This window comes from Pelobates fuscus, chromosome 8 (genome assembly GCF_036172605.1).
Source record: "Pelobates fuscus isolate aPelFus1 chromosome 8, aPelFus1.pri, whole genome shotgun sequence".
Lineage (NCBI taxonomy): Eukaryota > Metazoa > Chordata > Amphibia > Anura > Pelobatidae > Pelobates > Pelobates fuscus.
The window spans coordinates 149,588,006-149,615,797 of NC_086324.1; the positions used below are offsets into that span (position 1 = coordinate 149,588,006).

The window sequence follows — 27,792 nt, forward strand, 5'->3', positions numbered from 1 at the left end:
ATACATGGCAATCAGACTATTGAACATCTGTGAGAATGATTGCTAATGTTAATAATGTTAATAATGGCATTCGATGTCTTGCGAATGCTCTCTATAAATGCGATGTGATGGGTTTCTTTTTCTTGCTATTTCTGTATTATTTATATTTTCTATTGCATGGTATTTTGATTTTCATTTTCCTTAAGTACTCAATATAACCCCTCCTGTGCATCCTCTGTGGGCTGTTACCTTGGCAGAACTATTGTAAATTACCTAGCCCAGGATAGGATTATTATCATAGGAAAGGTTGTAAAATTGATACAACAAATTAAGAAAAATATATGCTGCCAGCTCTATTACAGATAATGGAGGAACCAACACAGTGTTATCTGCCAAGTTGCAGTGATAGAGGCCCACAGATGAGCAGTACCCCAGCAAAACAGGCTGTTCCTATAGCTACTGCCAAAATCGCATTAGAAAGATGTCTTGCCGCATTCCATTTAGGCTTATAACATGCAAACCTCAATAATAAAGAGATATTTTTATTTTAATGGAACTCTTTCAATTTTCAACAACAGTAGAATGATAAAAAACAATTCTACCTCCGTCTTCAGTTGTCTACATAGTCAAGTGAGAGTGATTCTATAGTAAAATGGGCACTAATGAAAGTGTTACACTAAGGAGAGTGTCAGATCACTTACATGCCCACCCACATTATCCCAGAATGCCCTGGAGGTTATTAGGGGTCCTAAGAACCTAATCTTTGAGGACTAGTGCTTTGTGTGCAGGATTCATAGAAACATGGAAACATAGAATGTGATGGCAGATAAGAACCATTCAGCCCATCTAGTCTGCCCAATTTTCTAAATACTTTCATTAGTCCCTGGTCTCATCTTATATTTACGATAGCCTTATGCCTATGTCTTACATTCTTAAACTACCTCACTGTGTTAACCTCTACCACGTCAGCTGGAAGGCTGAATTTAGCTTGGCTGTTGCCTGTAAGTGCGCACTTGGAGATATTCTCGAGGTAATCTGGAGGTAGTCTGAGATATACAGGGGGTGGAAGAAAGCAAAATAAAAAGTAAAGATTGTACCATGACTATTTGGCTCTCCTGTTGTTTCATGGTTCCAGTTACCTAGACAATTTTTATACCTCTTTTAATGGGGCAAGAGAAGAAAACGGAACTGGTTCAGGGTTTATTGCGTTTACTTTAAGGTACTGGTCACAACCGACTGGGGTCTTGTTTTCTGTATTGATTTTTGCACCCCATACAACCTATAACATTATTATTAATTTTCTTATTTTTATGACTTATTTAGAAAAAAATAAACATTGTCTTATTTGGTTATTTAATGCAATTTCAGAGTTAATTTGTGTAAATTGGAATCATTAAAATTCAGGTCCATTCAGTGTTGTGTTGCTTTAATTCAGATAACAATAAACACAGTTAAATTAATCTAAACTGAAGCCACTAATGCCTTGAATTATACAACATTAACTTTGTTAAATGTATAGCACAGTTAGTAAGATTGTACACCTCGGGTCTGTATTGTTGTTTAATTTTGTTTTTGAAAGGTGAATATTTATTAAGTACTTAATCATGAAAGGCTTTAATTTTAATTGTCAAACAATCTGAACTAGGTAGAATATAATACATTTAAACTAATAGCTAAGCTTCACTTAATAAATATAGGCTTAAAAAACAAGGAAAAAGACACAATTTTGCTATATTTTAAGATAGAGTAATTTTTTATCAACCAGATAACAAATTATGCAATATTGACTAATAAAGAGTAAGCTGGTTAGTGTTTGTCAAGTCTCTCGCTCTTGAAGATACCAGTCCAGTTTATGACTACATTACCATTAACCTTCTTGAGGCTCCCTATCCATTTGTCCCTTTTGAGGTCCCCTGTTTACTGTGTGGGGTCCTTCTCTGTCTGTCATGCTTGAGGTGCACTTGACTTGCCTTTAACTTTCCTGGCTTGGATCCTTTTGACCCCAAGTCCTTTTACTACTCCCCTCCCTCTATTCCAGGTGTGACCCATAATTTCTGTAACTTATGCTCTTCACTTTGTCACCCTCCACATCCCATATGTTGGTTTCCACATGCACTTTTGCGTGCACTGGTTGTGAAAAAAACAAATTCCAGTGTCTCTCAACTCCGTACGTTTTAATGGTACTCATAGCTCGGTGAGTGCAAATCTGCTTAGTGCTTCGAGGACAGGAAGGATTATTTCATAATGTATTGGACATGTCCAACTACATGATTGAGAATTTTCTCTGAATTACCCTCCTAAAGTATTTTGGGAAAAAAATCCTTCAAGAATCTCAACGATCAATCTTTCTAACATTTGCTCAATAGTCCGATGTTGATTGTCTAATAGATGAATTAAATGCCAAGCCACTATGTTTGTGAAGTCCTACGTTTTGGAAAACAGTAGTAATTATGAATACTTAAAGTTTAGCTGCTCATTATCCATCTTAGATTTGGCCAGTTTCATTTTTTCTCTACCAAATATGCTCCTTCTTAAAACCTGCCTGAAGCAAAGAGCAGAAAGGTAGGAGTATTTTGAACTGGTAGACAACTGGCAAGTAGCATTTGTGATTTGCGACATTCTTGGAAAAAAAAATACTTTCAGCAGTTTGACAGACATCAATGTCTTTTAACAAGCCAGACCATAATTATTTTAGAAAGTCAGTAAAAGACAGGTCAAAATGTCCAGTCTCTAAAAATATATTGTTCATTGCTCTGGTGTGGATGGGGGTACAATTATAATTCCAGAGACTTATAGAAGTCAAGTAATTGTCACAATTGTGAATGAATATTGCCAAAACTGCCAAGTGGCTACTAAAAATATCTTACATTCCCCGATTAATTATAAGTAAATTGAATAGTAAAACAGTTTCCTTTCAAAAGGATAACTTTAAAACAGTTGGTATGTGTTAGAAAATTGGCAAAGAAAATAAAATTTAGAATTCGTAAAAGGAAAGCTAGCATGAAAGACAAAAAGGCTAAGTTTGCCTTGAAATTTACTTTGGCCAATTAATTTGGGCAGTGAATGTAAAATAATAGAATACCTTTAATCAAATGAAATGGTTTAGGTTTAGAAAAAATCTCTATTCACATAATGAAAATTAAGATCTTTAAGAATATGATTCTGGTGCCAAATTAATTTTTAAAAAATGATCAAAAAAGATTCACAAAATGTAATTGAATAACTATGAATTTCATGAATGCCATGGCTTCACGGTGTCAATATGTCATGTACCCGAGTGACAGCTCATATAACCAATATCTCACTCCACATGGCCATGGGTGATATTACTAAGGTTTGGATTGTGCATCTCATAAAGATATGACAATGACATTGATGGATAACACCTGACATGAATGAGAAAACATAAACCTTGAAAGCTCCCTTGGTTCTTCTAAGAATATTGAAAAGCTATACTAAGGGCGAAGTAGTCACTTCTTAAAGTATAGCTTTTAAATGCAAGGACTTACTTCACTGAGTCTGAAATAGTGGAGAATTGACAAGAGGTTGACAAGTGATAAGCTGAAGTACAAAAATTGTCCAACCTAATTTAGACAAAAAGTTGGAATGTATTTGTTAAGTCTCCACAACTCCCAGGTTAGTGAATACAAGCCAAGATATGTACAATCTTCCTTTTCTCTCCTAGTAAAGGATTTTCTGAACAAATACCATCAATGTCCCCCGTAGATCTTTACAAACAAATATATATACAAATAATCCTCTTTCTCTCTTTAGGTACAGAAATTGACACTTATGTTCACTCGCCAGTAAGGAAGGAAAATTAATCTTGATCGAACAGAACTGAACATCACGACAGGATGCGTTAGAACATATGTAGGTATGACCAGTTTCTTAAATATGCTGTGATTGGTGGGTTTTGTGTAAGAATGTACCAAAGAATAGTATGCTTTCAGAATTAGCAAAGCAGTTTGCTTGCTACAGTATACTTTAAATCAAAGTTTCTATGATGCTTGGGCTGAAAACTGTGGAACATGAAGATCTTCCAAAACTATCGTGAATCTATTTTCTACCCCTATGGTAGATGCTTGTTGGCGAGATGGCCAATATGCTACTCAAGTTAAGTAAAGTGAGAATTAGTAGTGAGGAATCTTAGAAATTTCCAAGCATCATTATCAATATATAAAGATGGCTGAAACCAAAAATGGTAACAAATTTAAATTTCTCCAATACAAATAAGACCCATATGTATACATACATTCACATGTTGCATATTCTTATATGAAAAAAAAATGTTGCAATAAAGAAAATGAATAAGGTAAACAGGTTACAAACTATATAAAACTTTGATAATGTGCCAAGGAAGACAAATGCTTATAAAGTCATTGGTATTAAATAGAACTTGACCATTTTACCTTCAAGTATTTTTCTCTCCTGGGTTATTTGTGATTTTTCTCATGATTATTTTAATTTTCATGTCCTTGATTGATTATTCTGTTATGGCGAAATTATTTTCAACTGGTATTCTTTGGGATGTTTAATGTATTTTGTTGTGTACTCATTATTTATTTTGCTGATGGTACCCTAATATATATAGCAGAAATTGTATTAGCGGTGGTTCTGCTACTTATGTCATCTTCTATGCACTCAGTCTTCATGTATCTGAACAGTATAATACACATGTATTATACAGAATATGTATCTGCACAGTATAATCCTGACGTTGGCTGTTCTTTTATTAGATATTTAAGCTTCTCTAAAAATGGGCATTGAGTAAAAGTGTGGATTGCAATCCCATTTTGTAGGTTTTCTTCTTCAGCCTATTGTTTCAGAATGGACAGGACCAGTAAAGACTAAAGATGCTTTACTGGAATAGCCGACAAAGGCAAGGTGTTAATGTCTGAGGCTTCATTATAAAGTCTTCTCCTCAAATGATGGAGTTTATGAGAATTCTGAATACTTAGTAAACATTGAATCTTCAGGAGACGTTACTGCTGGGGCAGCTTCTTAATTTGTAGCATCAATCAATATGAATTAAATGTGCTAAATAAGCTAAACACTACAGATGCTACATATTTCTGAGAGGGTAGAATATGCTCTAAAACTGAATTCAGTCAATCTAACATTAAAAATCAAAAGCAAGATAACATGTATAGCATAATTTTCATTCTATGCAGAAGAGTACTAAAGAAACACTCCAAGCAAGGGTTCCAGGGGTGATCTGGCACCATCCTTGCATAATCTGTAAACCTGTTTAAGTACAATTTAACACTGTGATGGGTCTCAACAGGTGCCCACTCTGCATCTGGTCTTCTCAGAGCTGGAGATGCAGGATGTAGGTTTTTTCAAAACAGCTACTTTTTGAACCTATAAAAGTGGCTCTGTGATTTGTTTACAATATTGATATGCTCAAAGTGATGTGAAATTATATTTAAAGGAAGGTAGAGACTACTTTTATATCCTGCAGTTGGCCAAAAGTTGACAAAAGGTGGAGCTTTGGTCACATCCTTTGTCAACTTTTGTCATTAATTGATAAGTTCTTACTCAGTGACTTCTAGCGACACCTCACTTCTGGAAGGGTCGCGTCATTAACTGTCTGTGGGGACTCTCGACACTTCCCTCACACATGGCATGTGTTCCAGAAAGATGGCAGCACCTTCAAAAAAGATCCTGCGGGGCTATCACAAAGGCAAAAAACGTAAGTAGCACAGGTCCCTAAATGTTGTGGGGGATCAGGAGGGCTTGAGGGTGAGATACATAGGCTGGTGGATGGGGAGAGAATTTGGTGACAGAGCCACTTTAACTGACTGGGATTACCTAGCTGGCTCTCTTAGCTAGTGAATAAACAGTTAAATATGCATCCAGCATCTCCTGCATGAGATGATCAGAGCCAGAGTGGGCAATTGGTAGGACCCAGGTAAGTGTCAAATTGGACTAAATGGTGTGATTGATTATGCTAAGATGGCAACAACAACAAGGTTCTCCATGCCCTATAACCACTTCAGAGGACTCTAGTGTTTATGTTGCTTGGAGTGTTCTTTAAGGGCAGGTCTCTATAGGCCTTCATTTGAGAACTAATAGTTTCCAAGAAGTAGACCAGACATTCCCCAAAGACAAAACTGGAAAGATAATGTTTCAACAAGCAACAGCATTTGTTTGAAAAAGTTTAACATATGAAGCTCATTGAAGTGGTCTTTGTGCAGTGCCCCAGTCCCCTTAACCCTGCAATTGTAATTATTGCAGTTATTGAGAAACTGCAATAATTATCTTGCAGGGTTAACTCTGCCTCTAGTGGCCTTCTACCAGACAGCCACTAGAAGTGCTTCTGGGCCTGCTAAATGATGCTGGATGTCCTCACGCTTTGCATGAGGACATCCAGCGTCCGCTAAAACTCAATAGGTAAGCATAGGCAAGCATCAATTCACTGCTTGCCTATGTGGAAGTCCTAATGTGTTTGCGGCGCTAGCCAAGCATGTGCATTAGGTCTCCCCACCGGCTGAGGCTGACCCACTGCCAAGGGACATTGGTGCTGGAATTAGACAAGTGATAAAAGGGTTTTTAACCTTTTTAGTGCAGCGGGAGCAATGAAGGGGGGCAGAGGGTACTATAGTGCTAGGAAAACAACTTTGTATTCCTAGCACTATAGTTTCCTTTTAAGCCATTCATTTGCACAGAAGTTTGTTTGCAATGACATAGAATATCCAAATGAATGAAATGAGTCATGTTTCATTTAATTCAGCACAAACAAACAACCAAAAAAATACTGGGAAAAAGTAGCACCCCCAAATAACCTGTGCAAATACAAAACAACAAAAAAGGTGAAGCACATTCAAGTGGGTGTAGTGACTCGGCTGAGTATGCTGTGGTGTTTGCACTGTGCCTATTCAGTTCAGAGCCAACTCTAGGGCTCTTTATAGTTACATAGTTACATAGTTACATAGCTGAAAAGAGACTTGCGTCCATCAAGTTCAGCCTTCCTCACATATGTTTTTTGCTGTTGATCCAAAAGAAGGCAAAAAAACTCAGTTTGAAGCACTTCCAATTTTGCAACAGGCTAGGAAAAAAAATCCTTCTTGACCCCAGAATGGCAGTCAGATGTATCCTTGGATCAAGCAGTTATTACCCTACATTGAAAGATTATAAATAATGAATATTCTGTTTTTGCAAGTATGCATCTAGTAGCTGTTTGAACATCTGTATGGACTCTGATAACACCACTTCTTCAGGCAGAGAATTCCACATCCTGATTGTTCTTACAGTAAAAAAACCTTTCCTTTGCCTTAGACGAAATCTTCTTTCTTCTAGTCTAAACGCATGACATCGTGTCCTGTGTAAAGTCCGGTTTGTGAATAGATTTCCACACAATGGTTTGTATTGGCCCGAATATATTTGTATAATGTTATCATATCCCCTCTCAGGCGACGTTTTTCTAAACTAAATAGGTTTAAATTTGTTAACCTTTCTTCATAGCTGATATTCCATTCCTTTTATTAATTTTGTAGCCCGCCTCTGCACTTTTTCTAGTGCCATAATATCCTTCTTTAGAACAGGGGCCCAAAATTGCACAGCATATTCAATGTGTGGTCTTACCAGTGATTTATAAAGAGGCAAAATTATATTCCTGTCCCGAGAATGAATGCCCTTTTTCATGCATGACAATACCCTTCTGGCCTTGGCCACTGCTGATTGACATTGCACATTGTTGCATAGTTTGTTGTCGATAACAATTCCCAAGTCCTTTTCGTGTGTTGTTATCCCTAATTCGCTTCCATTAAGGGTATACGTTGCTTGTGTATTCTTTACGCCAAAGTGCAAAACTTTGCATTTTTCAACATTAAATTTCATCTGCCATTTGAGTGCCCAGTCTTCCAGTCTATCTAAATCCCTCTGCAGCAAATTAATATCTTGCTCACATTGTATTATTTTACAAAGTTTTTTGTCATCTGCAAACACTGAAACATGACTTTCAATGCTGTCTTCAAGATCATTTATAAACATGTTAAATAGAAGGGGTCCCAGAACAGACCCCTGAGGGACACCACTTGCCACCTCTGTCCAGCTTGAAAATTTACCATTAACGACAACTCTTTGTACTGTATTTTTAAGCCAATGTTCTACCCAAGAACAAGCATTTTCATCTAGACCGATTTCCTTGAGTTTGAACACTAATCTTCTGTGTGGAACTGTATCAAATGCCTTGGCAAAATCCAAATAGATCACATCCACTGCAACACCCTGATCTATACTTCTACTTACTTCTTTGTAGAATGCAATCAAGTTAGTTTGACACGACCTGTGCTTCATAAAACCGTGCTGATTTTTGCTGATAACCATGTTCTTCTCAAGGTGTGAATAGTTCAATCATAAACCTTGTTTGTTGTATTGTAATTCAATACTTTTAAATGAAGAATAGGCAAATCTGTTTTAGAGAGGACCGATAAATGCAGTGAAGGTGATCAAATAAGTTATAGTAGAATTTGAGGGAAGAATAGTATAACATTTGGGAAATGTCAGACAATGGGAAAAATTGACAAATTTTCCAGGGAAAAAACAGGATCAGCAGACCCCATAATTAGAACACCTACATATAAAAGGATTTTTGTTGTCCGAAGTATACTTTTATAGTGACAGACAGCAAAGGAAAATGTATGAAGTGATTTTTGACCCTAGAGAAAACCATATACCGGTTTTGTTAGTGAGAATACAGAACAGACTTGGACTTGTTTTTGTTGTCTTCAGCCATCAGGTACATAAACGAGAAGGTAGCGCAGAATGAAGAAAAAAAAAAGGTAAAAGGAACCACGAAAGCTTAGAATAAGGTGTATTTCAACATTTACACATTATCACAGGCTTTTCTGATACTTCAATATACTGCAGTGTTGTGGATCACAAATTTCAATTAAGATGTCTTTCTTAACCTTAGTAAATGGGTTACAGTAAAACATCTGTGGCAGATTGAAATGCATTTTTAATGGGCTAACCTGCTATAAAACTTACATTTTAAAGCTTTGAAATATGAATTGTAGAGAACACAAACACAAGCTATTAAAAAATAATAATAATAAAAAAATAAAGTGAAATTGAATATTTTAGCACTCAAGGTATATAAATTATTAGCTGCCATTTCTCGCACGGTCACATTATAGTTTTTCTATCTAAAGATTAATTTGCTGTAAAATAAGTTCACACAAAGATAGATCATTAAATGCCAAATTCTCTGACGGTTTTTCAGAATGCAATGTTTGGCTTCAAATATATTTGAAGACTTTATAGACTTTATATTGTTTTTACACTTATCAAATGACTTAACAATGCCATAAAACAATGCCCAAAATAAATTTTGTTGGATTGACTCTTTAAATAACAGGTTTTTTTTTCGTAGAGAAAAAAAAAATCTGTCAAAAAGGCAAAGCAAGAGGCAGTAATATATATGAAAAACTATTTAGATTGGTCCTATCATATATTCTATTAAAATAAACTAAAAAATAAAGAGTTGCTATCTCTTAAAAACCAGCACCCATGAATAATTTACTCAAAAGGTAGTTTTAAATAGTCAAGGAGCACTCCAAAAAAACACATTAAAATATACTAACGCCCTCACATATAAGGCTCTAAAAGCGTTATAAGCACAAAGTCTAGAAATAAAGCAATGTCCACTATTTGCAATATGCAAATGTCCACTATTTGCAGGTATAGGTTGCACCTATGTGATGATCTTTAAGGGCCGGCTGGCAACTGGACTTCCTTAATGTGCGCTATATTGTAGAGCAGCGGTGCCCAAAAGGTAGATGAACAGATACAACTCCCATGATGCCTTGCATGCCTTTAGAATGTCTTTATTATGACAAAGCATCATGGAAGTTATAGTTGTAAAACATCGGGGGATCTGCCTTTTGGGCACCCTTGTTGTAAAGGCTCCACTTGTATAGTGGTTCTTGATAGGATGAAATCCTAATGTGGCTGATCTGAAACACCAAATTGACTCTCAACTGTTTTGAACCACTGCTCCAGGCTAGGAATTGCTGCTGTAGACTCTCCACAATACTTGCTCCTGTGGAATTCGTGCCACTTACAAGGATCCAGTTAGTGCCTTAAGTATTCACTGGATCCGACAACTCCAGAAACTCTACTCTTACAACGGAGTGCCATGTAGTTCCCGGTGGGCGTAGTTGTGTGATGATGTAACAGTCCTTCAAAGAACTTTATCAAGACTGCAAAAAAAAAAACCACTTAGGCTGATGCAGTCTGTAAATATAGTCCGAGGTGAGAAAATCACCAATGCTAGATGCAATTCAAATGATTAATTAATGAAAAATTGTCATATAAAAAATAATAATAATAAAAAAAACTACACAACTAACAGCCTCAATCTATTACAAATTTATATAATAAAACAATATAGTAAGTATTACAATATAGCCATGACAACTATACAATAAATATTTTCAATGTCGACCGGTGTAACAAGAAGGAATCTTATACACGAGGTCATGTAACACAATCATTATGTTTATCACAAACGTAGTACACACGTACATAGAAAATATCCCAAAGACATACGAGTCAGGAGAATACTGTATATATAGTAGATATATAAAAACTAAATATATTTATGCAATCAAGGCTGTAAACTGAGTTAGAGTCATGTATTCAAGCCGTAGGACATTCAAATTCATAGACTTTACATTCTGTCCATTTTTTCTTTTTGCTCTTAATTACTGTCGTGCATTTTAAATTCGATGGTGTGTTTTTTTTCCAATATATATTTTGATTTTTGTGCCATATGGGATAAATAAATGCCTCTGTGTTTTAGTTAGTTCAAGATTTGTCATTTTTAACTGTTTACTGCACTTTGAGATCGTCCATCCTTGTTGGACACTGGATGAGTGCGTACATTACATATAGAGTGTTATTATATTGTTCATTAAGCAGTGAACTTAGGCCATGTATTTGGCTACTTGTAAGTGTGGTGTATAGCTGCATTTTGCAAGTTTTTTACGTAATACGAAATCTTGGGGAGAGTATTTTATCCATTGATGATTGCAGCCACAGGCTTGATATCAACATATTGTTGTCTTTCTGCTACCCCGCAACAATAACAACAATTGTGTTTATTGCATTCATAGTTGCTACAATAGGTTGAGTGTATTTTAATAACTTTATGTATTGGCTTGGTCAACAATCTAGAGATGTGTCAACGCGTTTTACACTCTTCTCACCAAAGAAAATGCAGTTTTTGCTATTAAAATAAAAATAATATTATTAATACTATCACATGGCCAGTAACAAAATTACATTTTGTATGGATTTCTTAAGAACACATTGAAAAATGCTCTGATTCTCTTAAACTGACAAAGAATATTTGAGAATGGTTTCCACAATGTGATGACAAATTGGTATAATATTTAAAATAAACTGACTGCATGTCACCAAAATAAATGCCAAAGGACTAAAATTAGTTGGGAGATCTATGAGCCTTAGGCTAGTACATAATGTGATTTATATAAATTTTCCTGCAGAAACAGGAGAGCGATTCCATTTATTCCTGGAGTTCCACTTAACTTGGTCTTAGTTTCATATTTTTGAATTAGTTTTTCAAATGATTTTATTATTTTGGATACATTTTTAAAATATTTTAATATTTTAATATTAATATTTATATTTGTATATTTTAATAATTATATTTTTTATATATATATGGATATATTATATAATATAATATAATATATTGATATATTTTTCACATGCAATATATTTTTGATAATTTAATCTTTCGGGAAAAAAAAAGAAAAGTCTATCCAAAATATTAAATAATTTAATAAGTGTATTAAATAATATTAAATCGAGGCACTAATGTCTGTACTATCAATCGATAGTAATGAATTAAAATGCGTTTCTTGCATTTATTCATAAAAAAAAAATTGCTTTTGAGCTGGTAGATTCTGATAATTACAGACATGTTGATTAACTGTTATAAAACTCAATAGTTGCATTATATAAAGCTTGAACCTTCCCTCTTTACTCAATTCTCCATATTGGTCCAAGTTGATAATCAGCTCACCTTTAATATACACTATGACACCACTTTTGATGTTAATCCAGTTCATTCTTGTTATATGTCAAAAACAGTGTCAGTGTTCTACTTTAGATGGACCATGAGGTCATGCATGGACTTGGAATGTAATATTTTATTGACCTATACTTTTAGGGCTCACCTTACACATCTTTGGAGCACCTTATACCGATATAGTGCAGTTTATCTAGTGTCACCTTGATCCACTATTAGATCTATCAAAAAGTATTTCCTTATGCTGTTTAGTACATATCCAAGTTTTTTTTTATGTTTCCTGTTGCTACAAGTTAGCTTCTGGTTTCTGACCCCGATCATATATAAAATGTGTCATACAAGTAGAGAATACTCAAAAAAATGTATCTTAAATTTAAGTTGAACTTAATAGCAGCATTGTAGCAACACACTCCAACTAAGTGTGGATAAAAGCTCGAGATGAATTAGGGGATATTATGGAGTTTATTGTTTTACATTTTATGGTACCATGTCTCAGTCAAGTACGTAAACCAGGCCTTGATTTAATATTAATGGATATTTTTTTCAAATGATTTAATATTTTGGATAAACGTTTAAAATGATATAATATTGTTTAAAAAAAAAACTATTTTAATTCTATAACATTTAAATTTTTTTTTATATATCGATATTTTAATTATTTGAAAAAAAAAAACATTTAGAAACGTATCCAAAAATATTTAATCATTTGAAAAGCTTATTTGAAAAATGTGAAATCGAGGCTTTCGAGATTATTCTGATTCGTCATTGAAGGAACATAGGCAGCCTTTGTCATACTTAGAAAACAACACAAACACAGGCCCTGCATTTTGATGAAGTTGCTGTCCATGGTACTGAAAGAAAATCTAGGAATTTGTAGCAAGTTAATATCGTTGACAGATGTAGTCAATAAGTTTATTCTGTATGGTAGAAGCTAAAGTAAAAGTTATTTTCATAGGTGCATTTACCACTTACTTTGTACATTTCTTTTATAAATGCATATACAATTAAATAAACTTTTATCTTTTATATATATATATATATATATATATATATATATATAGAGAGAGAGAGAGAGAGAGAGAGAGAGAGAGAGAGAGAGAGAGAGAGAGAGAGAGAATAATCATTTTGATTTCTTTTTTTATTTTATTTTCCTTGGGATTATATGTGTTTTGGTGCTATATATAGTTTACTTTAAGTATGGTAGTGGATGTTTTGTTTAATTAATTAATTAAAGGGAAACTCCAGTGCCAGGAAAACAATCCGTTTTCCTGGCACTGCAGGTCCCCTCTCCCTCCCACCCCCCATCCCCGGTAGCTGAAGGGGTGAAAACCTTACCTCAGGTTTATGCTTGCTGCCGTTCCTCCCAGTGATTACGTCAGCAGGTGGACGAGACGTATCCCGCCCGCCGGCTGAGGAAACCTAATGCGCATGCGCGGCAATGCTTTGGAGCTCTCCATAGGAAAGCATTGAAAATGCTTGAGCGACGCTGGAGGTCCTCACACAGCGTGAGGACGTCCAGCGACGCTTTTGCGCAGGTTTGCTGTGCTATAATCCAGGAAGAGCCCTCTAGTGGCTGTCTACTAGACAGCCACTAGAGGTGGAGTGAACCCTGCAAGGTAATTATTGCAGTTTGTAAAAAACTACAATAATTACACTTGCAGGGTTAAGAGTAGTGGGGGTTGGCACCCAGACCACTCCAATGGGCAGAAGTGGTCTGGGTGCCTACAGTGTCCCTTTAAGCATCCTAATTAAAGCATCTATTCTATGGTGTCTAGTTATAGCTATAAGTAACGACTCCTGGTAGTCTGTACACATTAGACTTGGGTTGTTCTGTTGTCCTGAGCATATGGCAATTTAATACATTTCAGTTGGAATGTTTTCAATTTTGGAGTGAAACATCTATATTGGCTGTCTATGAAGTTCATGGTCTTTAAGAATCATTATCTCCTTGGGATGTTTTCTATGGTCTATATTATAATTACTCAACCAATCCTTTGCCTCCTGTACGTTTCTCTATGAACATTAATGATCATATGTGTAAGTATGATGTGACACTCATGCTTGCTAGTTTATCAAAATGTCCCTTGTATTTGTGAGTCCACAAGTGACCTTTCATTTATATAAACAAAGGATGAGGGTCACTCAAGCGAGCAGTTCCCAATCAACGTTCCTTCGGTGATTACTATTAAAATTAGTGAGCATATACACGAATATAATGTCACACGTACACATGACATCTCCAATAAGTTACAGAACAAAGGATTCAGAAAAAGATAATAGAAAAATATCCAGGTGTACTCCCTAAACTCTAACTTGCAGAGAATTGAAATACAATGTAAAATTCTGGATAAAAAAGCAAGACTATGACTATAGCTGAATTAGAATTATTATTATTATTATTATTATTTTATTTTTTTACAAATCAGCTACTTTAACCTGGAATTTTGCATTGGAATTAAAATGTTCTGCAATTCACAACTTAGTGAATAAGCCCCACAGAGCTTATGGTTAGAATTGAGGGAGGGCAAATAGTCCATTAGTGTATGTGTGTGCAAAAGTCACATTTCAGCATGTATACTAGGTCATTTTAAATTCACTCCAAAATGAGATTTAAAGTCACCAGAACCACCACAGCTTAATGTAGTGGTTCTGGTGTCTATAGCATGTCCCTGCAGACTTTTCTTAATTGCTGGCTAGTTACACCTCTAGTGGCAGTCACTCAGACATCCACTACAGGTGCTTCCTAGACCAGTGCCGCACAATGTGGAGTTGCTAAACGCTTTGCAAGGAGCCGCTGAACGTTCCCCATAGAGATGCACTGATTCAATACATCTCTATGAGGAGATGCTGATCGGCACAACGCAGTTTTTTGCTGCGCATGTGCAATAGCCTCCCAATTATTTCCTATGGGAAAGCATTGGATTGAAATCCTCAATACTGATGATCCCAGCCATGGAAGCGAACCAGCCACAGCTAGACTGTTATGGCGTGGGTGAAAAGGTGAATAAAATCACTTTTTCAGAGCGATCAGAACAAGGCCGATCACCTAAAATGACACATCAGGACTATAGTGTCAGGAATACATACTTATATTCTTTTAACAACAAGCACTAAATGTATGCAAATACCTGGTTTACACCTTTGGACAAAAAAAATTACACTTTCATTAAAAAGTAGATACATAAAGCCTGCAAATTCATATTAATTAAAGGTTTCAGAAAATAGTGTTCCTTGTCTGCTGTCAAATTCTGTTTCTATTTTAGAAACATTCCCATATTATACAGAAAATATATCGGAACAAGATGAACAACATTCGTTCCCAAGCAATGTTATGTAAATCAACTAAAGTATATGAATTGTGTAGCAGTTTCATAATATTTTGGATGTACATAAAGATTAGCTAGCACAGTTATTTTATTAAGCATTTTTTTTTTTTATTCGAAAGCAAAAAGATATTTTACCAAAGCCTGACTACATTTCTTTTAATTCTTGGCCTCAATCCAATTCGGAGGCGGAAGAAACTACGTTTGTCAATAACCCATGGATTTTTTTTTTTTAAATAGCGGAACACCAATAAACAAGCCCTTCTTTAATTTAAAAGTTGTGTTCCATAAATGTTTTTCCGAAGGGACTGCAAAATCCAATTTCCTTTACAACTCTTACAGAATTAAGCTAACGTCCTTGTGTACACAAAGCAGTGTTTTTCACACCTTTTCTAGGGACCCACCAAGAAGCCAGGAATTCAGGATGTCACAATTTGTGCTTAGAAACATTTCACAATATAACAGACATTCTATGGGACTGAGAGGTGCACTGCTGTTTTTGCTCTGTAAACTTTTTCTTTTTTTGTCCAAATTTAAAATGTATCATATTTTAACTTCTGCCTACATACATGCTGATTAGTGATGTCGCAAACCGGGCAAACCGCCATAGACTTCAATGGGCAGACGAATTTTAAAATCCACAGGGACTCTTTCTGGCCACAATAGTGATGGAAAAGTTGTTTCAAGGGGACTAACACCTGGACTGTGGCATGCCGGAGGGGGATCCATGGCAAAACTCCCATGGAAAATTACACAGTTGATGCAGAGTCTGGTTTTAATCCATAAAGGGCATAAATCACCTAACATTCCTAAATTGTTTGGAATAACGTGCTTTAAAACATCAGGTATGATGTTGTATCGATCAGGTAGTGTAAGGGTTACGCCCGCTTCACAGTGACAGACCAAACTCCCCGTTTAACGCACCGCAAACAACCGCAAACAGTCCATAAACATATGCATAGGCAAGAAAATTAAAATAAAAGGACAGAGCATAAACCGGACCTTAGAATGGCCAGACTAATACGCTAGAGACAGAGAATGGTCAAAGGGAAAGCCGAGGTCAAGGAAGCCAGAAAATACACAATACCGTTAACACAAGCCAAGTCAGAGAAACCAGAATTCAGAATAACCAAGGAAAAGCCAAGATCAGGATACCAGGAAATCAGATTCACAATGATAAAGCACTCTCAGGAAACCAGGAACAGGAAATCATGACAGGGCAAGTTACTGGGGTGAGCTAGGGATTTAAATATCATGCGGCGGGCCGGCAGCCGCGACACCCTGTTACGTCCCCCTCATCAGGCCTTTTTTAGTTGAATGCATCGCCCACTGTCAGTCCCTTCTGGATCCATCCCTCATTCATCTTAATAAAGGTGGGGTAATCTAGACTTTTTTGACCTAGGCGACTTCTCTTCTCAGTGACAATACCTCCTGCTGCACTGAAGGTCCTTTCTGACAGGACACTTGAAGCGGGGCAGGCCAGAAGTTCTATCGCAAATTGGGATAGTTTAGGCCAAAGGTCAAGACTGCACACCCAGTAGTCAAGGGGTTCATCGCTCCTCAGAGTGTCGATATCTGCAGTTAAGGCGAGGTAGTCTGCTACCTGTCGGTCGAGTCGTTCTCTGAGGGTGGACCCTGAAGGGCTGTGGCGATGCATAGGACTTATAAAGCTCCGCATGTCCTCCATCAACAACACGTCTGTAAAGCGTCTTGTCCTTGCCAGCGTGGTCGTGGGAGGAGGAGGATTACTTTCACCTCTTCCCCTGTTGGATTCCCGTTGTGCTGTGACATCACCCTTATATGCTGTGTAAAGCATACTTTTCAATTGATTTTGGAACTGCTGCATCCTTTCCGACTTGCCGTAATTTGGTAACATTTCAGGCACTTTCTGCTTATACCGGGGGTCTAGTAGCGTGGACACCCAGTACAGGTCGCTCTCCTTCAGCCTTTTTATACGAGGGTCCCTCAACAGGCACGACAGCATGAAAGACCCCATTTGCACAAGGTTGGATGCCGAGCTACTCATGTCCCGTTCCTTGTCCTCAGTGATCTCACTGAAGGTATGTTCTTCCCCCCAGCCACGTATTATACCACGGGTACCAGATAGGTGACAACGAGCACCCTGGGATGCCTGTTGTGGTTGGTCTTCCTCCTCCTCCTCAAAGCCACATTCCTCCTCTGACTCCTCTTCCTCACAATCCTCTTCCAGCATTACCGCAGGTCCAGCAAGCGATGCTGATAAGGCTGTTTCTGGTGGTGATGGTGACCACAACTCTTCCTCTTCACGCTCATCTATGGCCTGATCCAGCACTCTTCGCAGGGCATGCTCCAGGAAGAAAACAAATGGTATGATGCCGCTGATGGTGCCTTCGGTGCGACTGACTAGGTTTGTCACCTCCTCAAAAGGATGCATGAGCCTACAGGCATTGCGCATGAGCGTCCAGTAACGTGGCAAAAAATCCCCAGCTCCGCAGAGGCTTTCCTAACACCCCGGTCATACAAATACTCGTCAACGTCTTTTTCTTGTTGGAGCAAGCGGTCGAACATTAGGAGTGTTGAATTCCAATGTGTCGGGCTGTCGCAAATCAAGCGCCTCACTGGCATGTTGTTTCACCGCTGCATATCAGAAAAGTGCGCCATGGCTGTGTAGGAATGCCTGAAATGGCCACACACCTTCCTGGCCTGCTTCAGGATGTCCTGTAAGCCTGGGTACTTAAGCACAAAGCGTTGTACGATCAGATTGCACAAATGTGCCATGCACGGCACATGTGTCAACTTGCCCAAATTCAATGCCGCCAACAAATTTGTTCCATTGTCACAAACCACTTTGCCGATCTCCAGTTGGTGCGGAGTCAGCCACTGATCCACCTGTGCGTTCAGGACGGACAGGAGTGCTGGTCCAGTGTGACTCTCTGCTTTCAGGCAAGTCAACCCCAAGACGGCTTGACACTGCCGTATCCGGGATGTGGAATAGTACCTGGGAGCTGGGGGGGTGCCGTTGATGTGAAGCAAGACGCAGCAGCAGAAGAGGACTCAGCCGAGGAGGTTATGGAAGAGGATGGAGTAGGAGGAGTAGAGGAGTTGGCAGCAGGCCTGCCTGCAAGTCGTGGCGGTGTCACCAACTCCTCTGCAGAGCCACGCATTCCATGCTTGGCAGCCGTCACCAGGTTTACCCAATGCGCAGTGTAGGTGATATACCTGCCCTGACCATGCTTTGCAGACCAGGTATCAGTGGTCAGATGGACCCTTGCACCAACAGTGTGTGCCAGACATGCCGTTACTTCCTTTTGCACAATCGAGTACAGGTTGGGGATTGCCTTTTGTAAAAAGAAATTTCGGCCGGGTACATTCCACTGCGGTGTCCCAATAGCTACCAATTTTTTTAACGCCTCAGACTCCACCAGCTTGTATGGTAAAAGCTGGCGGGCTAAGAGTTCAGTCAAGCCAGCTGTCAGACGCCAGGCAAGGGGGTGACTTTGTGACATTGGCTTCTTACGCTCAAACATGTCTTTGACAGACACCTGACTGTGGGCAGATGAGCAGGAACTGCTCAAGGCGAGAGACTGAGTGGCGGATGGTTGAGAGGGGGCAAGGAGGACAGCAGTGGTTGACGTGGCTGAAGATGCTGCACCAGGAGGAGGATGGCGGCTTTGAGTTTGTGTGCTGCTTGTACTCATGTGTTGATCCCATAGGCGTTTGTGATGTGCGATCATGTGCCTTCGCAATGCAGTTGTACCTAGGTGGGTGTTGGACTTCCCACGACTCAGTTTCTTTTGGCACAGGTTGCAAATGTCATCGCTGTAGTCAGAGGCAGACACACAAAAAAAATGCCACACTGCTGAGCTCTGCAATGATGGCATTCTGGTGGTGGCAACAGCATGCATTGATTGGCGTGCTGTCTGGCTGACCCCGGGTGCCGATGCATGCTGTCTGACTGTGCCACTAGCTCCTTGCGACGACCTCCCCCTGCTTCCAACTCGTCTCCTCCTCCTCCTCTCTGTCTCCCCATCTGAACTTTCCCCCTGTTCTTCTTCTGTTCTAGCGGGCACCCACGTGACATCCACGGACGCATCGTCATCATCAACCGCTTCACTTGTATCTGACAACTCAGCAAAGGAAGCAGCAGCGGGTACAACATCATCATCATCACACCGTACGTCCATGTGTGTAATGCTGCCTGACTGAGACATATCCCTGTTATCTACATCCTCTGGCAATCATGCTTGCGCATCACTCATTTCTACCAACTGATGTGTAAATAACTCCTCTGACATAACAAGTAAAGCGGCTGTGGTACTAGTGTTGGTGGTGGCGGCAGGCGGGCGAGTGGTAACTTGAGAGGTGCCCGAAGCTAAGCTGGAGGAGGATGGTGCGTCAAGGTTCCGAGCTGAAGCTGTATAAGTATCGGTGTCCTGTGTTAGCCAGTCAACTATGTCCTCAGAACTTTTCCAGTTCAGGGTACGTGGCCTCTGAACACTGGGCATTATTCTAGGGCCAAAGGGAATCACAGCACCACGACCACGACGGCCCCTGCGGGGTGGCCTGCCTCTGCCTGTCATTTTTTTTCGATTAGTGGTACTATGCGTGCAAGCTACTGTGACAACAGATATGAGTGGCACTGTGCACTGGCAGAAGTTGGAAGAGTAGACGCTTTAGGCCTGACACACACGCTGGCAGACAACTAACGGCTATTCAATCTATTACAGTCAAAACTGTATTTATTTTTTAAATGTACACTACTGTTACACCAGATATGAGTTGCACTGGTGTGACACTGTGCCCTGGCAGGCCCTGAAACACACACGTGTGAAGGAAACTGACTGCTATTATATTACTGTCAAAAAGTTTTTGTTTTTTTTAAATGCAAGCTATTGTGACACCAGTGAGGGAGTGGTTGCACTGGGCAGGCCCTGAAACGCACACTCGTGAAGGAAACTGACTGCTATTATATTACAGTCAAAAAAGTTTTTTGTTTTTTTAAATGCAAGCTATTGTGACACCAGTGAGTGAGTGGTGGCACTGGGCAGGCCCTGAAACGCACACTAGTGAAGGAAACTGACTGCTATTATATTACAGTCAAAAAAGTTTTTTTTTAAAAATGCAAGCTATTGTGACACCAGTGAGTGAGTGGTGGCACTGGGCAGGCCCTGAAACGCACACTCGTGAAGGAAACTGACTGCTATTATATTACAGTCAAAAACGTTTTGTTTTTTCTTAAATGCAAGCAATTGTGACACCAGTGAGTGAGTGGTGGCACTGGGCAGGCCCTGAAACGCACACTCGTGAAGGAAACTGTCTGCTATTATATTACAGTCAAAAAAGTTTTTTGTTTTTTTTAAATGCAAGCTATTGTGACACCAGTGAGTGAGTGGTGGTACTGGGCAGGCCCTGAAACGCACACTAGTGAAGGGAACTGACTGCTATTATATTACAGTCAGAAAAGTTTTTTTTTGTTAAATGCAAGCTATTGTGACACCAGATATGAGTGGTGGCACTGGTCAAGTGGGCACAGTATACGCTGTGAGCCTGCCACACACGCTGGCAGACAACTAACTGCTATTCAATCTATTACAGTAAAAAAAAATGTATAATGTACACTACTGTTACACCAGATATGGGTTGCACTGGTGTGACACTGCGCCCTGGCATGCCCTGAAACGCACACATGTGAAGGACAGTGAAATAGCTCAGTGGGCTAATTCATCAGCAGAATCTGTTCTAATCCTTGGGTTGCAGGTTCAAATCCTGGCAGGGTTTACTCAGCCCTTCATCCTTCCGAGGTAGATAAAATGTGTACCATTAAATTGGTTGATAGTAACAACCCCTGGATGTTGGGCTAAGGTGACATCCCCAGGATGTACTTGGAAACCAGAGTAATCTGAATGTACATTTCCTGGTTAAATACTTTGTTATTATTATTATATTACAGTCAGAAAAGTTTTGTTTTTTTTCAAATGCAAGTTATTGTGACCTCAGATATGAGTGGTGGCATTGGGCAAGTGGGCACAGTGTACGCTGTGAGCCTGACACACAGGCTGGCAGGCCGGCAACTGCAATTACATTACACAGAAAAAAAAAAAAGCAGACTGATGTTCTAGCCCTAAAAAGAACAGATGAGTCCTTCAGGACTGTAGTGGACACTGAATACACTAGCCTAGCTATCAATTTCCTTATCAAATCAGCAGTAGCTACACTGTCCCTACTCTCACTAAGAATGCAGCTGCACAATGAATGTAAAATGGATGCTGTCCAGGAGGTGGGAGGGTCTGGGAGGGAGGGTCTGCTGCTGATTGGCTGGAATGTGTCTGCTGACTGTGAGGTACAGGGTCAAAGTTTCCTCAATGATGACGAATAGGGGGCGGACCGAACAGTGCATGTGTTCACCATCCGTGGCGAACGCGAACAAGCGATGTTCGCCAGGAACTATTCGCCAGCGAACCGTCCGGGACATCACTAATGCTGATTTATTATACATTTTTCATACAGACTTATTTGGGGAGGTGGGGAAAAGCACTGTCTATGGGTTCCAAGTGAACATTAGGGGGTCAGTGCTTTAAGGATCTTCATATTGCTCATCCAATGGAAAAATCCATTAGGTGAACACAAAAGGGGAACACATTTTACTGCAAAAGTGGCACGCTTCTCAAACGTGGTTAGATGCTTAGGCCGACATTCCACCAGCTTTGAATTGAGAATTTTGTCCTGATGGGGAGATAAGTTTTAAGCACCAAAAACAACTTAAGCTTAATGAAGCAGTTTGGGTGTATAGAGCATGCCCCTGCAGTCTCACTGCTCAATGCTGTTTTGGTGTATAGATCATGCCCCTGCTGTCTCAATGCTGTTTTTCTAATTAAAGTTCAATTGAAAGATCAGGAGATAAGATATTTTAAAGTAAACATACTGTGCTGTTCTGAGTGAAAATTAAAACATTATTTTCATGCAGGCTAGGGGAGGTGTGATTAGGGTTCTAAAAACAAAGTGTTTTTTTTCACTCCTAAATGGTAAAGAACTGAGCAGTTATATTGCAGGGGTGTGATTTATACACCAAAATCACTTCATTAAGCTAAAGTTATTTTTGTGCTTATACAATGATTAGCCACAATATTTGAACCACTGCCAGGTGAAGTGATTGATTATATCATTACAGTGGTACCTGACAAGGGGTGTGATATATTAGGCAGCACGTGAACAGTAAGTTCTTGGATTTCATATGTTGTATGCAAGAAAAATAAGCAAGCGAAAGGAGGAGTGACTTTGACAAGTGCCAAATAGTGAAGACTAGAAGACTGGGTCAGAGCTAGTCTTGTGTTGTGTTTACAGTATTCATAGCTAGTACCTACCAAAATTGGTGCAAGGGAAGAAAACATGTGCATGTGGGGAGTGAAGGCAAGCCTGTCTGGTCCGGTCACATAGAGGAACTACTATGCTCAAATTGTTGAAAACCTTAATGCTGGTCATGATAGAAAGGTGTCAGAACACACAGAACATAACAGATTGATGCACATGTGGCAGACCAGTCAGAGTGCTCATGATGACTGCTCTTCACCACTAAAAGCACCTTCAATGGGGATGTGGGCATCAGAATGGACCATGGATCAATGGAAGAAGGTTGCCTGGTCTGATTAATCATGTTTTCCTTAAGACCAGGTTGATGGCTGGGTGCGTGTGCATCATATACCACGGAAAGACATGGCTCTATGGGAAGAAGGCAGACTGGTGGAGGCAGTGTAATACTCTGGGCAATGTTTTGCTGGAAATCCTTGGGTCCTGGCAATTATGTGGATGCTATGTTGACACATACCACCTACCTAGAGATTGTTGCAGACCACGTACACCCCTTCATGGCAATGGTGTTCCCTAATGGCAGTGGCCTCTTGCAGCATGATAGCGCACCCTGCCACAGTGCAAACGTTTCAGGAATAGTTTGAGGAACATGAGTTTAAGGGGTTGTATTTTCCTCCAAATTCCTCAGATCTCAATCCGATAGAGCATCTGTGCGATGTGCTGAAACAAGAAATGTCTTGTGGAGTCCATAACTCAATGCATCAGAGCTTTTTTGGCAGCACCAGGAGGGCCTACACGATATTAGGCAGGGAGTTTTAATGTTGTTGCTGATCAGTTTTGCGTCCCGGAAAGACATAGTTCGCTGACACTACAGCTGCTGTGAAATATGATATCCACAAGACATAAGGATATGCTGAGTTTAGTGGCAATCATAATCATACAGAAAAAAGTGTGAATATATAGCAGTGTAAGCACTTAAGTTACACCAGGTGGTTAAAGGGTTTATCCAACCCTTTTGTTGTTATTAAATTAATGCCCTATTGGGTATTATTCTTAAGCCCCATTCCCCCGCACAAAGTTGCTAAAAATATTGTAGAATATGTTTTTATTTATCTAAATCCAGCCCTGGACGAAGTGGTTGGTGTGCCCCCTCCAGACATCATAGGAGTTATGCAGAGGTCCAATCACAGGCTACTCATAGAGAACACAACAGACACAAAATATGCACAGAATTGGCATGCGACACAAGTCACATATACCGGTGGCGCAACTAACCTTTGGCCCACAATTGCCAATAACTTTGGATGTGCAGAGTTTTAAGATGAAAACCTGCACATCCAGACTCCTACCACCATCACCACTGCAAAAAGCAGAAGTGGTCATGGTGATTGTGGTAACTCTTTTAGGTACTTGTGGGCATCTTGCTGCAATGATCCTAGTAACAGTAACATAGAACCAACCTGTGTAGCTTATTTGTCCTCCACCCTGCCTTAATTGCATGTTATTTTATATTTTTTCATCTTGATAAAGTTTATTTTACAATTCTCAATGCCTGGTGTCATACATGAAAAAAACGCTGTAATTAAAGCCTTTCTGCGTGAACCAGTTTTTAATTTACCTTCAAAGATTCATAGCTGACCAAAATTATAGTCCCACAAATGGCCTTAATTTACCAGGACCTTGGTTCAGCTTTATGGGAGTAGCATAAAATGTGGGTGCTTGAAGGAGCATACACCATGCTTATTAGAGAATGGTGATGCCTCGGCTATAATAGTGTATGTTATTTTGTTTTAACAATATGTCCTGGTGTCTTAACGTGAAACTCTGTATCAAAATGGCTGTGAGCATTGGTTGCAATGACAATGATTTGCTACAGCAAGGAACCTTTCAGTGACATACATTCCATACAACCTTCTCACCATAGACTGAACTGGTTATTCAGTTACACTTCTGAACCAGTAATAACTAACCATCGCATTCTAGATGTTTATGATCTGCATTTCCCATGATGCACAGCCAGCCTGAAGGGAAACGTAGATCACAAATATCTGAGGTGCCAAGGTTAGCGATCACTGTTTTAGACCCAGCCAGGCACCAATGCTTCTCTTCCTTAAAAAATCAATCCTTTTCAATGGTCTTTCAGCTGTAATTAATGTTCACTGTATAATTAGATTGATTTTTTATGTACTCTGCAAGAGGAATAGAATTTATGGACTAAATGCAGCGGGACAGATGCTGAAAATGCAAAGCTGCACAGAACTAGTTTGCTGAGGGGGTGTAATTTGGGCAGTAGAGAAGGACAGATTTTGATGGCATCTGTCTATTGTGTTCAGACATCTAGATCAAATTGATTAGCCAGTTTCTATTTGCCTTACAGCAATGCTGCAATGAGTGTGAATTCTCAGCTCCCCAGAACACAAAGCCCCTTATTCCTGCGTGCAGTATACATGCAGTATACACTAAATGAAACACTTTCCTTACCAAATTCTACTACGAATACCTAGTGCATTAAACCTTCCGCTACAAACCATTTTAGTTAAACAAGAACTGTATCTCACAGACTAGCTGTGTTTTCTATATTATCTAATTTATCTAATTTAGTTTCTACAAATTTCATCTGAAAAAAAAAGTTTAGCATTTGTAAAATAGCAAATATACACATAGTTCTTAAAATATAAAATAACGATAAAGAACCCCCAAGTGCTCTAAAACAGGGGTAAACAAAAAATAATTAGCCAACTCGAAAGGAAAAGAGAAAAGTAAAAATGGAAAATAACAATTTTAAAAATCAAGAAGTTAAGAGCCTAATGCTTTTGTGACCACATACATGTGAGATACACATGATCTGACACTGAGAATGCACATTTTTTGGTCCACTGACATTTGTACAACAATATGGTAGTAACCCGAACCCAGTATTATGTTTCATTTTATCAACTTCAATATAACCCCTTAGTGACCAGACCGTTTTTCAATTTTCTCACCGTTAAGGACTAGGGCTGTTTGTACAGATTTCTGCGGTGTTTGTGTTTAGCTGTAATTTTCCTCTTACTCATTTACTGCACCCACACATATCACATACAGTTTTTATCGCCATTTAATTATATTTCTAAAGATACCATTATATTCATCATATCATATAATTTATTATAAAAAATTATAAAATATGATGAAAACAATTTAAAAAAAAACAGTTTTTCTAACTTTGACCCCCAAATTCTGTTACGCATCTACAACTGCCAAAATACACCCGTGCTAAATAGTTTCAACATTTTGTCTTGAGTTTATAAATACTCAATGTTAACATGTTCTTAGCTTTTTTTTTTTTGCAAGTTATAGGGCTATAAGTACAAGTAGGACATTGCTGTTTCAAAATATATATTTTTAAACTATAAAACCTGTACATGGGGGGTACTGTTATACTCGGGAGACTTCACTGAACACAAATATTAGTGTTTCAAAACAGTAAAACGTATCACAACATGATATCATCAGTGAACATGCCATTTGTGTTGAAAAATGCAAAAAACATCACTTTCACTGACAATATCATCGCTGTGCTAAGTTTTACTGTTTTGAAACACAAATATTTGTGTTCAGCGAAGTATTCTGAGTAAAACAGTAACCCCCATGTACAGGTTTTAGGGTGTCTTGGAAAGTTACAGAGTTACAGGCTGAAGTATTGGTGCAGGAAAGAGGGTTTGGGGTTTTTAGAGCACTGGGACGATTTTGCTCTTGGGTACAACCTGTATAGTCGTGATGGAATGCACCTAAACGGAAGAGGGTCTGCTGTGCTGGGGGATAGGATGGCTAGACGGTTGGAGGAGATTTTAAACTAGTAGTAGAGGGGGAGGGTCAAAGCAATCTAGAAAATGGAGATATGATAGAAAGGAAATGGGCTTTAGCTCAGAACAAAGGGGGTGGAGATGGGGGGAGGGGAAAGCTCAGAACAGAGGAGGTATGTAATATTCATAATTCACAAAAAGTAATAATAGGCATAACTGAAACATGGTGGGATGAGACACATGACTGGGCAGTTAACTTAAATGGGTACACGTTATTTAGGAAGGCTAGGAAAAACAAGAAGGGTGGTGGGGTATGTTTGTATGTCAGCCATGAGTTAAAGTCAAATCTTAGGCATGCGGAGTGTGACGAGGAAAATGTGGAAGCTTTATGAGTAGATATCTGCTTGGGGCAAACGAAGGGAAATCAATTATTGGTTGGGATATGTTATAAACCACCAAATGTAAATATTAATGAGGAAGAACTGCTGTTAGAGCAAATTGGGAAAGCTGCAAATCAGGGTAACACGTAAATTATTGGAGATTTTAATCACCCGGACATAAATTGGGATAGAGGGACTAGTACTTCAGCAAAGGGAATCCGATTTTTGAATGTGTTAAATGACACCTTTATGTCACAATTGCTACAAGCACCAACTAGAAAGGATGCTTGCCTGGATCTCGTTATAACAAACAGTGTTGATCTTTTAACCAACATTCAAGTAGGGGAGCATTTGGGAAATAGTGATCACAATATGGTAACTTTTGAAATAAACTCATAAAAGCAAAAGCATGTCGGGTATATTAAAACATATCATTTAAAAAAAGCCAATTTTAATAAGATTAGGGCAGCTCTACAACATATCGACTGACATAAACTCCTTAGTGGTAAAAACACTGAGGAAAAATGGAAACTATCCAAACAAATATTAGAAAGGTACATTTCACAGTATGTACCATTGGGTAATAAATATAAAATAAACAAATTAAAACCAATGTGGCTTAGTAGAGAAGTAAAACAAGAGATTAAAAATAAGAAAAGTGCATTTAAAGCATTTAAATCTGACAAATCAGAGGCATCCTATATAAGATATAAGGAAGCCAATAATACTTGCAAATACTTTTCAAGTACATCAATTCTAAAAAAACAAAAAATTAAAGTGTGTGTACACTGAAAACAGAGATGGGTCTGTTAGTTAATGAAGACCAGGAAAAGGCAAATTTAAAATAACAATTTTTCTTCAGTACATATTAATGAGGATCCTATGGCAAGAGATAAGCAAATGATTGTTGCAACAAACTTGCAGATAACTTGTGATTGGATAACTCAAGACAAGGTGCTACAACTATTAAAGAAAAG

General features: G+C 38.7%; 1 protein-coding gene across 3 annotated transcripts in view; it reads left to right on the forward strand.

The window, feature by feature from the left end:
* Nucleotides 1-27,792, forward strand: part of ELFN1 (extracellular leucine rich repeat and fibronectin type III domain containing 1) — a 474,275-nt gene that overhangs the window by 347,645 nt on the left and 98,838 nt on the right. For all 3 annotated transcript variants that reach the window (XM_063430426.1, XM_063430427.1, XM_063430428.1), the window contains one exon: nucleotides 3,754-3,856. The gene's annotated coding sequence lies outside the window, so the exon portion shown is untranslated. The remainder of the gene's footprint in view (nucleotides 1-3,753; nucleotides 3,857-27,792) is intronic.